At 40.6% G+C, this 12557-nt stretch overlaps 1 protein-coding gene across 1 annotated transcript in view; it reads right to left on the bottom strand.

The window, feature by feature from the left end:
* Clip4 (CAP-Gly domain containing linker protein family member 4) overlaps positions 1–11444 on the bottom strand; it is a 79090-nt gene extending 67646 nt beyond the window's left edge. Inside the window, exon 1 of the mRNA XM_070025302.1 lies at positions 11233–11444. The gene's annotated coding sequence lies outside the window, so the exon portion shown is untranslated. The remainder of the gene's footprint in view (positions 1–11232) is intronic.
* Between the last annotated feature and the right edge of the window lie 1113 nt (positions 11445–12557).

Here is a 12557-nt window from a genome sequence, read left to right as displayed (position 1 = left end):
GCTAAGATCTGAGAACTGCAGTTCAAAGCCCAGGCAGGAAAGTCTGTGAGACTCTTTTATTTATTTATTTATTTATTTATTTATTTATTTATTTATTTAAAATTTATTTATTTGCCAGTTCTGGGGCTTGAACTCAGGGTTTGGTCATTGTCCCTGAGCTACCTTTGCTCAAGGCTAGTGCTCTACCACTTGAGCTACAGCACCACTTCTAGATTTTTCTGTTTATGTGGTACTGAGGAATTGAACCCAGGGCTTCATGAATACTAGGCAAGCACTCTACCACTAAGCCATATTCCCAGCCAGTGAGACACTCATCTCCAATTAACCACCAGAAAACTGGCAGTGGCAAAGTACTCACCTTGAGCTGAAGAGCTCAGGGACAGTGCCCAGGCCCAGAGTTCAAGCCCTACAACCAACAACAACAACAAAAAGTGTTTTTTATCTGATATGTAACTGTAACCCCTCTGTACATCACCTTTATAATAATAATTAAAATTTTTAAATATTACTAGACTGAAAATCACAGATAGATTCCAAAATGACATAGTGGGAGACTTTAATACCCTATTTTCACAGGTCTAGACAAAAAAAAAATCAGCAAAGAAACATCATAAGTAAATAACATTATTAACCAAATGGACTTAATAGACGTCTGCAGAGTATTTTATCCAGCAGCTCCACAATACACATTCTTCTCAGCAGACCATGTAACTTGTCAAACCTAGGTCACATTTTAACACACACACACACAAAAAAATTAGAAAATTGAAATAACTCTCTGCATTCTATCTGACCACAATGGAATAAAACTAGAACTCAATAGCAAAAGAAATCACAGAATACATTCAAACACTTGGACATTGAACAACACTTTGTTGAATGATGTAGGTCTTGAAGAAATAAGGGGGGAAATTCAAAAGTTCTAAAAATGTAATGACAATGAAAACACAACTTAATAGAATCTTTGGAATAGAGCAAAGGTAATGTGTATAGTTTATAGCTCTGGGTGTCTACATTAAAAAAAAAGTAAAAGAAATCAGAGAGATCTCAACTAGTCAAATGATGCACCTCAAGCTCCTAGACAAATAAGAACAATCCAAAGCCCCTAATTAACAGAGAGAAATAATAAAGATTAGGGCAGAAATTAATGATTTAGAGACTATACAAAGAATCAGTGAGCTTCCCTTCTGTCCACATCCCCTCCAGCATCTGTTGTTATTAGAGTTCTTGATTATAGTCTGAGACAAGCAGAAACGGTCAAATAAGTTGATGTCAGGCAAAATGAACCCCAAGATAAGGACTCAAATGTTTTTTCTTTCTTGCAATTGTTTTTTTTAGGGGGGGGGTCCGGTCGGGGGGCGCTGTCCCTCAGCTCTTCAGCTCAAGCGCCACTTCCGGCTTTTTTCTTTTTGCTTATGTGGTGCTGAGGAATCGAACCCAGGGCCTCAGGCATGCAAGGCAAGCACTCTACCACTGAGCCACCTTCCAAGCCTCTTGTGATTGTTTCTAACATATTTATAAGATGATTTCTTTGTTGCTTTGTATATCTCTCCCACATGGTATAACCCCTGTTTTCACCATATTTGATGTTGGTATAATTTGTGGATGGGAAGGGGAAAAAAATTGTTTAAATAGGGATACAGGTGGATCCATTGCAACAATGAGATATACAAGATGTTCGAAAAATTAACTTTACAACTTTGGCTGGGGAGGGGGGATGGTGCATAGAGGGAGAGAAGATGGGAAGGGATGGTATGGAGAAACAAAGGAGGAGGCAACAATGCTTGATAAGAAATGTACTCATTACCTTGTCCATGTAATTGCCCCTCTGTACGGTATTTTCACACACACACACACACACACACACACACACACACACAAAGAATCAGTGAAACAAAAAGTTTTCTTCTTTGAAAAAATAAATAAGGTTCATCCCCTTTATTCAATTCTAACTAAAAAGAGGAGGTAAAAGACACAACTATAAAATTTAGAGATAAAAGAAGACATAGAACAAGTAGATATAGAACAAATGTCAGTGAAATCCAAAAGAGAGAATATTGTAAAAGTCTATATTCAAATGAGTTGGGAAACCTGGAAAAATGGATACATTTCTGGATACATTTGACCTATTAAAACTGAACCAAAAGGACATTAATTATTTAAATAGATCTATAAAAAGCAATGACAGCCAGGCGCTGGTGGCTCATGGTTATAATCCTAGTTACTCAGGAAGCTGAGAGCAGAGGATCCTAATTCAAAGCCAACCAGGGCAGGAAAAGTCCATGAGACTCTTATCTCCAATTAACCACCAGAAAACCAGAAGTGGCACTGTGGCTCAAGGTAGTAGAACATTAGCCTTGAGGAAAAGAGCTTAGGGACCAGCACCCAGGCCCTGAGTTCAAGCCCCACAATCAAAAACAAAAAAGCAGTGAGATTGAAACAAAAATAGTCTATCAACAAAGAAAAACTCACTAACTGACAGCCACTGCCAAATTTTGCTAGACCTTTAAAGAGATAGAGCACCATTATTACTCAAATGTGTCTATGAAATTAAAAGGGAAAGTATGCTATCACACTCATGAAACCAGTACTACAGTCATTCAAAATTCAGAAATGACACCATAAGAAAATCATTAGCTTCTCTCTCCAAAGAACATAGATGCAAAAATTCTCAACAAAAACAACACACTAAAATATTATATACTGTGTTTCCAGAGATTCAAGGATTGTGTGTGTGTTTATAACTATTTTCTGAATAGTATTCCAATTGCCTAGGAAATCAAGCAAGATTAACAAATGGGACTGGATCAAATTAAAAAGTTTCTGCACAGCCAAAGGAACAATTACTAGAAATAAATAATGGGAGAAAACATTTACCTGATTTTCATCAGATAAATGTATAAATACCTAAAATATATAAAGAACTCAAAAATTAAACAGCAATAGAACAAATATTCTAATTACTAAATGGGCAAACAAATTGAACAGACAGTTCCCAGAAGAAGGAATACAAATAACTAGTAGATCTACCTTATAACCTCATCATATCTTAAGCAATATCCAAACAAGGATAGATCAGTATTCAAGAAAGATGTACACATACCTATGTTTATTGAGCCTCTGTTTGCAATAGTCAAATGATGGAATCGATAAAGAAGATAATATATATAGATATATTTCATGCTGGGTAGGTGTGGGTGATACAAAGAACCAAAATTTTAAAAACAAAGAAAAATGAAATGAGATCATTTTCAGGAAATGGACAGACCTGGAGCTCCTGATGCTGGTAACAGAAGTCAAGTTCAAAAAGCCAAATATCATGCTTTCACTCATTTGTAGGGTATAGACCCCCAAATGATGATGATGATGTTGATGATGATGATGATGATGATATTAGTGATGGCAATTTGACATCAATGTAACAGGGGTTAACAGGGAGGCTCTCTAGGAGGGAATCATCTGGAAGGAGATGGGAGAAAGATGCACTGAGGGGTGCAAGGATCAATAAACATTACATACACACATACACATACACACATACACATATATGAATACAACATAATAAACCCCATCAAATGATGTTTGAAAAAGAGACTAGAAGAAAGGGGAAAGATGAGAATACAGTAGAGGAAATATTCAAAAAATATATAAATATTTTTTTAAAAAACTTTAAAGAAGCCACCAAGAAGATTGGGGTTTTAGTCCATTATGTTCACTTCTATATCTCTAAGTACCCAAGGACAGCATCTAGCAAGTAATGCAAATTTAGTAAATACGTGAGGACCAAATGGGCCACATTCATAGTTTTCAGTCTCAGTGAAGATGAACTATTATGTCCAATGCTTTCAGAAATCAGAGGTGGCTTTGTGCCTCAGGCATGCGCATTCTTGAAGAGGCAAGGCAATCTTGTGTCACCAAAGCTAAGCTGTCTTTCCAGCAACTGCTTATAAAACCAGTCCAGTCCCATCTCAGTTCACTATAAACCATCAATGGCTTTAACAACATCTTGATTAGGAGTGGAGAGAAGGTCAGACCCCCTGAAGATGTCACTCAGCTTGCACCTTGTCAACAATGGGTCTAGGGACTCACCTCACCAAAGAAAGCCATTGACAGAGCAATTAGCCTGTTCTGAGTCATGAGAAAACCTCCTTTGTGACAAAAAACAGCACTGATAATAAGATTGTTTCTGATATTCCTCATCTAACCATATTTGAAACCGCAGGGAGCAGTCACGGTAAAAAGAAATGAGAATTGCTTTTTCAGATTCACATAGAGTTCATGGCAGAATAAGTTATCGTCTTTCTTAAGGCCTATCAAAATACATCATGCAACATCTTTATCGTCATCAAGATAATCACAGCCTTAAGGCACAGAATAGCACTTAGAAAATAAACTAAATCGCATATTGGTCCATCAAATTACCAGAAATAGTTGAGCACCTCCTACTCAAAATGCTGGTGGTGGGGAAGCTGTAAACAAGTACAGGGTTCACTCTGGTTTTCTAGTACAGGGCAAAAAGTATCAAGGCTGAAATAAATTGTAGGCAGCCAGGATCACTTGTCATTACTCTGCAACCTTAACACTCCTTCAACTTCTCTGAGCCTTCGATTTGTTCCTTGGTATAAGAATAAACACACACACACACACACACACACACACACACACACACACATACACACACACACACACACACACACACACACTCCTCAAGAGCTGTAGCTATAACTTAGAAATCGAGCATGTTGGGAGAGAGAGGGAAGGAAGAGGTGATATTATCCAAAAAGAAATGTACTCTTTACCTGACTTACATAACATCCATATATCATCTTTATAATAACAATTTTAATGAGGGGTTAACATATCTTAAGTGCTTCATCTATGCTGTGCATTATTATGAGTACTTTTTTTAATGCCTATAAAATAAATATCATTTTTGTGTCTATTTTCTAGTTGGGGAAATCAAGGTCTAGAATAGTTGACTAAAATCAGACAAGAGCACACGGTAAGCAGCAGAACCAAGATTGGAACCTAGGAGGCCTTGATCCAGAAAGATTAAACTCTTAGCCATGCAACTTTGCAAGGAAAGACAGTTGGAGGCAGAAACACTGACTGGTATAGAACTATCTGATCTTAGTCCATTAGGACTTTCTATAAGAGAATTCCACAGACTGGGTAGCTCGTATGCACTAGATATTTGTCACAATTTTGGAGACTGGGAAGCTCAAGATCTAGATACCAGTGGAGAAGTTTCTGGAGAAGGCCCTCCTCCCAGTTCACAGACTGCGACCTTCTTACTACAACCCACACATGGCCGGAGGGGAGGGGAGCTCTCAAGGTCTTTTCTGTAAGGGCACTGAACCCCAAAGGCCTCTGTATTAGGGATTCAGTTTTGACCCATGAATTTTGGAAGGCACAAATCTTCAGTCCATAACAGCCTAAATAGAGAAGACCCAATCACAAGGAACTAGTAAGAAATTACTAAAAACACAGAGTGCGGCTAGATTGTCATACTGTGGGCCTGGAAAACTGTCCTGTAGGGGTCAAGGAAAACCCACCATGAATTTCTGATGAGAGACAGCAGTACCTGCTTGCTCTTTATGCCCCATAAACTGTACAAGCATACCAAAGAATTCATGCATTTGAGTTAATACACTTGTATACACTTGCATACATATTTATTTACAACCTATTTACTTACAAGTTTGTAAGCAAAATCTAGCTTCCACATATAAAGGAAAGAAAGGTTGGGTGCCAGTGGCTCACGCCTGTCATTCTAGCTACTCAGGAAGTTGAGATAAAATCTGAGGATTGTGGTTCAAAGCCAGCCTGGGGAAAGAAAGGCTGTGAGACTCTTATCTCCAGTAAACCACTCAGGAAACCGGAAGTGGTGTTGTGGCTCAAGTGGTAGAGCATTAGCCTTGAGCTGAAGAGCCGAGGGACAGCGTCCAGGCCCAGAGTTCAAGCCCCATGACTGACAAAAAACAAAAGGAAGGAAGCACAGATCGTTCCTCTCTCTAGACCTGACTTACTTCACTTAACATAATTTTTTTCCCAAGTCTCTCCATTTCTTTTTTCTTTTTTTTGGGGGGGGGGAGGTCCGGTCATGGGGCCTGAACTCTGGGCCTGAGTGCTGTCCCTCAGCTCTTCAGCTCAAGGTTAGCGCTCTACAACTTGAGCCACAGCGCCACTTCCGGCTTTTTTCTTTTTGCTTATGTGGTGCTGAGGAATCGAACCCAGGGCCTCAGGCATGCAAGGCAAGTGCTCTACCACTGAGCCACCTTCCCAGCCCCTCTCCATTTCTTTACAAAGGATACAAAATCATTCTTTTTAGTGAATGGGTAAAATTCCATTGTGCATATATCCCACATTTTCTTGATCCATTCACCCATTGAGGGACATCTGGGCTTATTCTGTACCTTGGCTCAAATAGTGTAAGTCCTTAGAAAGCCAAAATCAATGTTCAGCAAAAAATAAAAGATCAGGAATCGGGTACTCAAAAGGGTGTGATGCAGTCAAGGGAAAAGGGTGAATGAATAGAATAAGGGAATGTGCAGGCTAGAATACAATGTATATCCTACAAAATTATGCGTAGTGAGGGAAAGAATGGGTGAGGGAAGGATGAGTGAGAATGTTGAAAAGGGTGATGTTGATCAAGATACATTATATTCATCACTACTTTGTTAACTGGCAACTTGGGGGCTGAGAATGTGGCTTAAAGGTAGAGCGCTTGCCTAGCATGCATGAAGCCTTGGGTTCAATTCCTTAGTACCATATAAACAGAAAAAGCTGGAAGTGGCGCTGTGGCTCAAGTGATAGAGCACTAGCCTTGAGCACAGAGAGGCCCAGGGACAGTGCCCAGGCCGAGTTCAAACTCCAGGACCAGCAAAAAAAAAAAAAAAAAAAGGCAACTCCTTTGTATCACTACTTAAAGATAATAAAAATTAAAATAATAAAAGAATTCTAGCATTTGGAAGTGAAATTAGAATTTCCTGGAGATTCCTAACCTTCACTAATTCACTCAGATTTTATAAGAAATCTAAGTGAATTAGTCTATGTATTTAATGTGTACTCATTACGTTGCATTTGAAAATGAAGCTGACAGAAGTTTTATAGATACCCTTGGGGAAGTGGAAGTCTATTGTCTCCCACCACCTCATTAATCTCTTTGCAAGATAAGACCATCCACAGATCAGTTTTAATTACTGGGAGTATATGTGTGTGTGTGTGTGTGTGTGTGTGTGTGTGTGTGTGTGTGTGTGTGTGTGTGTGTGTGTGTGTAATAATTTATTATCTTTGGGTTATATACTTACTGACAAAAACACACAGTCCTTCTGAAGAAACGTCAGCCACACCACCTGCCAGGATGCTGTCCAATCCAGCAGTGTACCAAGAAGGCTCGCTAGCTAGATGTCCTTCTTCCCTCCATGGTACTTGGCTTCAGGTTTCCCAGCCTCATCTATATCCTAACCCACACTTCCAGCAAGGACCCTCTCAAGTTCAACTTGTCAAATGACATACCACATGGCTGCTAAGAAGCTATATTTTCACCAGTTCCGAGTCACTGATGCTAGGACCGATAGCCTAGCTAGCATCTGTGCAAGCAGCATCTAGTGACACTAGGAAAACCACTATGTTGGTACTGCAAAGACCACCAGATGTGGTGGGTCACAGCTACTCTTGAGATTGTTGATCCCCAAGCACACTGATGCAAACAGTCCTCCGCCCACAATCCAGAGGTGTGGGTCTGTGAGGAAAGAGCCTACTCCCATTGTCAAGCACTTGGGAAGTGATCCTTAGTATCAGTAAATGGCACCACATATGCTGCTGTCCCTAAGGACTTTGTAACATAAGGGAACAAAACTGCAAACTCACAAAGGGCAGAAGGTAGGATAGACTATCAGGCTTCAATCATATGTATAGTTGGCCTGGAAATGGGAGGGTTTGAGGATGTGCCATTGTTCTGTTTGTTTTATTGGTGGCACTCAAAGCCTAGAATAGGCTAGGCTGGTTTGATTCTTCTGAGCCTTATTTCCAGCTCTGTTTTTGGCTGGTTATTTTTAGGATAGGGCCTCACTTCACCCACAGGTTGCCTGCTTTGATATCTCCCTCAACAGTGGAATCTCAGGTATATGCTGTGGCACCACACTTTCCCTTTTGTGGCTCCAGAGTCTCTTGAACTTTCCTGTTGGGGTTGGCATGACACTACAATGCTCCCAATCTCAATCTTCTACTCAGCTGGGGATGTCAGGTGCATGCTACTCTACCCAGCATCTGTGGACTGAGAAGAGGTCTCGTGGGCTTTTCTACCAAAGCAAACCTCGAACCAAGACCCTCTTGTCCTCAGCCTCCCAAGTAGCTATGATTACAGGCATGAGCCACTGACACCCATCTTTATATGCTGCTAATAAATTACAAAGTCGTTTTTTCCCTTTTGGCCTTGCCACATCTCCAGCCCTATGATTCTGTTTTAAAAGCAGAACATTGCCAAGGTAGCTAGAACAAGTTGAACACACTCATGGACAGACCAGAATTTAAGTTTTTAGTTAACTCTGGAACCTTGAACAAAATAAAATGAAATAACCTCTTAAACATACAGCCTTCTCATTTATAAAATATGGGCAGTATAATAGTTCCTACTTTATCCCATGATTCTTGGAAGAATTCAGTGAGAGAGGACAATGTGTATGGGGTAGGTACCTAATATTGTACTCATATGTAAAATGTCATTATGAAACTCATGATTTTGTCCAATTAATATATGCAAATAAATTTAAGAATTCAATGAACAACTATATGAAAAGAACTTGTCTCATACCCAGTACTGAATAATGTGCTCCATTTGAGTTAACTGTTTATATAATTGATAAATACAAGATAGCATATAATTAAAGAATTAGGTGTTGTCAGAACTAAAAATGGATATCAAAGAAAGTTGGACCATTTAAGAAAACATTCCAGGGCTGGGAAGGTGGCTCAGTGGTAGAGCGCTTGCCTTGCATGCCAGAGGCCCTGGGTTCGATTCCTCAGCACCACATAAGCAAAAAGAAAAAAGCCAGAAGTGGTGCTGTGGCTCAAGTGGTAGAGCGCTAGCCTTGAGCTGAAGAGCTGAGGGACAGCACCCAAGCCCAGAGTTCAGGCCCCATGACCGGACCCAAAAAAAAAAAAAAACAAAAAAAGAAAACATTCGATAAAATGTATTTTAAAAAAGAAAAGGTTCCATAGGTTGACAGATAAAATCTAGGTTCTCCAATGAAGCTTAAGTTTCACAAAACAAATAATATTGTAGACTATCTCATAGCTTTTTTTAAAAAAAATCTATTTTTTGTTTACCTGAAATAATAGAATAGTTACCCTACCTAGAGAAGATAGAACTTAATTGTTCTTTGAAGGAGTAACAGAAAACACCATGCAGCAGGGTAAACACGAGCAACAGTGAAGCAAAGACAGGAGCAATGAATGGAATGGTCTTGTACATTTCAAGAGACAACACCCTGACACACAGGCCAAAGAGCCTAGATTTGATGCCCAATGTAGGATTGGCAAGGTCATGGGTCCTTAATAAGGCAGGAAGCAAGGGAAGAAATGCCTCTAAGGCAGAATAAAGGAAAAGAAAATATCCAGGATGCCTCCAGTGTTTTGACCTCCAGCCACTATGAGAGGGATCATAGCCAGGGAAGCTGAACCTGAGGTTAGTAGAAGAAACCTTAGGTTAATCGAGGAAGAGAGGGATAGAGAAAGAGGAAGGAAGAGAGAGAAGGGGAGAGAGAAAGGATGGGTGCAGAGAGATATTGTGAAAGAAGGTAGATGAATCCTTTTACTGTCAGGATTTTCTCTACCCTGCAGTCTCATTACTGATTATCTGAATAAGCAATTACACGAGTAGAGAAGCCTCTGAGATGAATTAACTAAGACCAAGGCAGAAGTATATTGGGCATACAATGCCCTCCTTGTTCTCTCCCTAGTAGGAAAAGAGATTAAAGCAACAAGAGCCATCAAGTCTCTCATTGCCATTCCTTCTCCTGAGACACCCCACACAGGTCTCCTGCCCACCAGAAAGGACAGAGCTCTCCAGACACAGTGAGTGTTAGAACTCAGCTACTTCCTGGCAGAGATTGTGTGTCTCTATTTCATCTCTTAGACTGGTTGTTGCCTTTCCAGCACAAAAAAAAATGAAGAAAGAAGGAAGGAAGGAAGGAACAAAAGAAAGAGAGAGAGAATAAAGAAAAAGAAAGAGAGAGAGAAGAAAGGAAGAAAGAGAGAAGAAAGAAAAGGAAGGAAGGAAGGAAGGTAGGAAGGAGGAAGACTGGCTAGGATTCTAACTATATGACATTCTGGAGAAAGAAAAACTACAGGAAGAAGAAGAAGAAGAGGAGGAGGAGGAGGAGGAGGAAGAAGAGGAGGAGGAGGAAGAAGAAGATGATGAAGAGGAGGAGGAAGAAGAAGAAGATGAAGAGGAGGAGGAGGAAGAAGAAGAAGGAGGAGGAGGAGGAGGAGGAGGAGGAGGAGGAGGAGGAGGAGGAGGAGGAGGAGGAGGAAGAAAGAAGAGAAGAAGAAGAAGAAGAAGAAGAAGAAGAAGAAGAAGAAGAAGAAGAAGAAGAAGAAGAAGAAGAAGAAGAAGAAGAAGAGGAAGAAGAGGAAGAAGAAGAAGAGGAGGAAGAGGAGGAAGAGGAAGAAGAGGAGGAAGAGGAAGAAGAGGAAGAAGAAGAAGTCCTCATTGCCATGGGCTGGGGAAGAGGAGAGAAGGATGCGTGGCTAGAATGCAGGGGATTTTGAGGGCAAAGAAAGGATTTTTTGTGATGCTGTAGTGGTGGGTGCATGGCTTCATATGCTTGTCAACCATTGTAGAATATACAATACAAAGAGCTAGTCCTAAACTATGGGTTTTATTTAATGATAATGTGTCAATATCAGTACATCAATTGTAAAAATGGGGAGAAATGAGCTGAGAAATATTTTTAGTATTCCCTTCAGGTTTATATCACTAAATTAACTTTTTGGTTATATAATCATGTAGATCAAGATAGGTTCCTTGAAATATGTCTAAATTGACTCTGTGTGTGTATGTGTGTGTGTGTGTGTGTGTGTGTGTGTGTGTGTGTGGAAGCGTGCGTGTTTATCCAATGGGGAACATATTAATTTATCTAGAATGTTCATTTTGCTCAGGTTAGTCACCTCTACGTTTCATCCTATATCTAAGTGGACAGGAGAGATTCACTTCAGGACAAGACTTACCCAACTAATATGCCAGTCTTCTCGATGTCACCCAGGAAAAGAATGCCCAATCACTCTGGGGCCTTCCTTCCTCATCAAGAGTACAAATTGTTTAGACTGTTGGTTGGGAGTAGATGGAAATAAATGTTCTCATAATGGGCTCCCTGGGGCCCTATGCAGATTCCAGTTACAGACAGCCAGGTGGTACTGAGGCCTTGGCTGACTCCCCTTGGTAGAAGTCCGCCCCTCCTTAGAGTATCCTAGCTAGCAGTTCCCATTGGCAACACATGCATAATAATGACCTGGCCTGTGATGCTGTAAATACCAGATTTAAAGGGCCAGAGCTTTGAACTCTGACCCTCAATCAAGAGGATAGGCCCCAGCAGCAATGGCAGAGGAAGATGAACCACAAAGGGTGACTGGCCCTTCACTGAGAAGCAAGGGGGTGCCCAGGGAGGATTGAGAGTCTTTCAAAGGCACTGTGGAGTTATTAAGGAGCTCAGACACCTTGAATTCTAAGTCAGGACTTCCATCAGATCAGCTTTTCTGAAGCTTTAGTTAAACTTCTTCAAGGGGGCTAAGAAAAGATCGTTTATTCTCAGTGCTGGTAGCTCATGCCTGTTATCCTAGCTACTCAGAAAGCTGAGATCAAAGGATTGCAGTTTGAACCTAGCCTGGGAAGAAAAGTCTGTGAGACTGTAATCTCTAATTAACCAGCAAAAAGCCAGAAATGGAGGTGCAACTCCAGCACCAGCCTTGAGTGGAAAATGCTAAGGGAGGTCACCCTGGCTCTGAGTTCAATCCCCAGTACTGGCAAAATTTAAAATCAGAAAGAAAGAAGGAGAGATGTGGGGGAGATAGGGTAGAGGGAGAAGGAGGGTAGGAGGGAAGGGAAGGGAAGAAGGGAAGGGAAGGGAAAGGGAAAGGGAAAAGAAAAGGGAAAGGGGAAAAGGGAAAAGGGAAGGGAAGGAAAAAGAAAGAAAATTGGGCCTTGCATTTATAAGACAATTGCCTTTGTTCATATCTTCACAGAAAGTCAGTTGGTAAGAACTAAGCATGTGACAGCCTGAGGTAACTATTAGTGGCCTCTATGGGAGGCAAAACAATTCTCATTTTGGACCAGACTGCAGGAGTTTTGATGGCTAATGGGAGACCAGAAGCCCAAGGTGCTTGGAACCATGCTCTCTGATGCATGTTCTCATATCAGAGCGGGGGAATAGATGCTTTTGCATTTCTCTTCTGCAAACAGAACAGCCACCCCTTCATGCTCAAGAACAGCATCCAGTGCCAGGCAGCCTAGAGCTGCTCAGTTTGTAGTAAGTCTTTGGAAAAGTTCAACTTTTCAA

Source organism: Dipodomys merriami, unplaced genomic scaffold (assembly GCF_024711535.1).
Source record: "Dipodomys merriami isolate MVZ:Mamm:240054 unplaced genomic scaffold, mDipMer1.0.p SCAF_17, whole genome shotgun sequence".
NCBI classification, from domain to species: domain Eukaryota; kingdom Metazoa; phylum Chordata; class Mammalia; order Rodentia; family Heteromyidae; genus Dipodomys; species Dipodomys merriami.
This window is presented reverse-complemented; position numbering and strand designations above follow the sequence as displayed.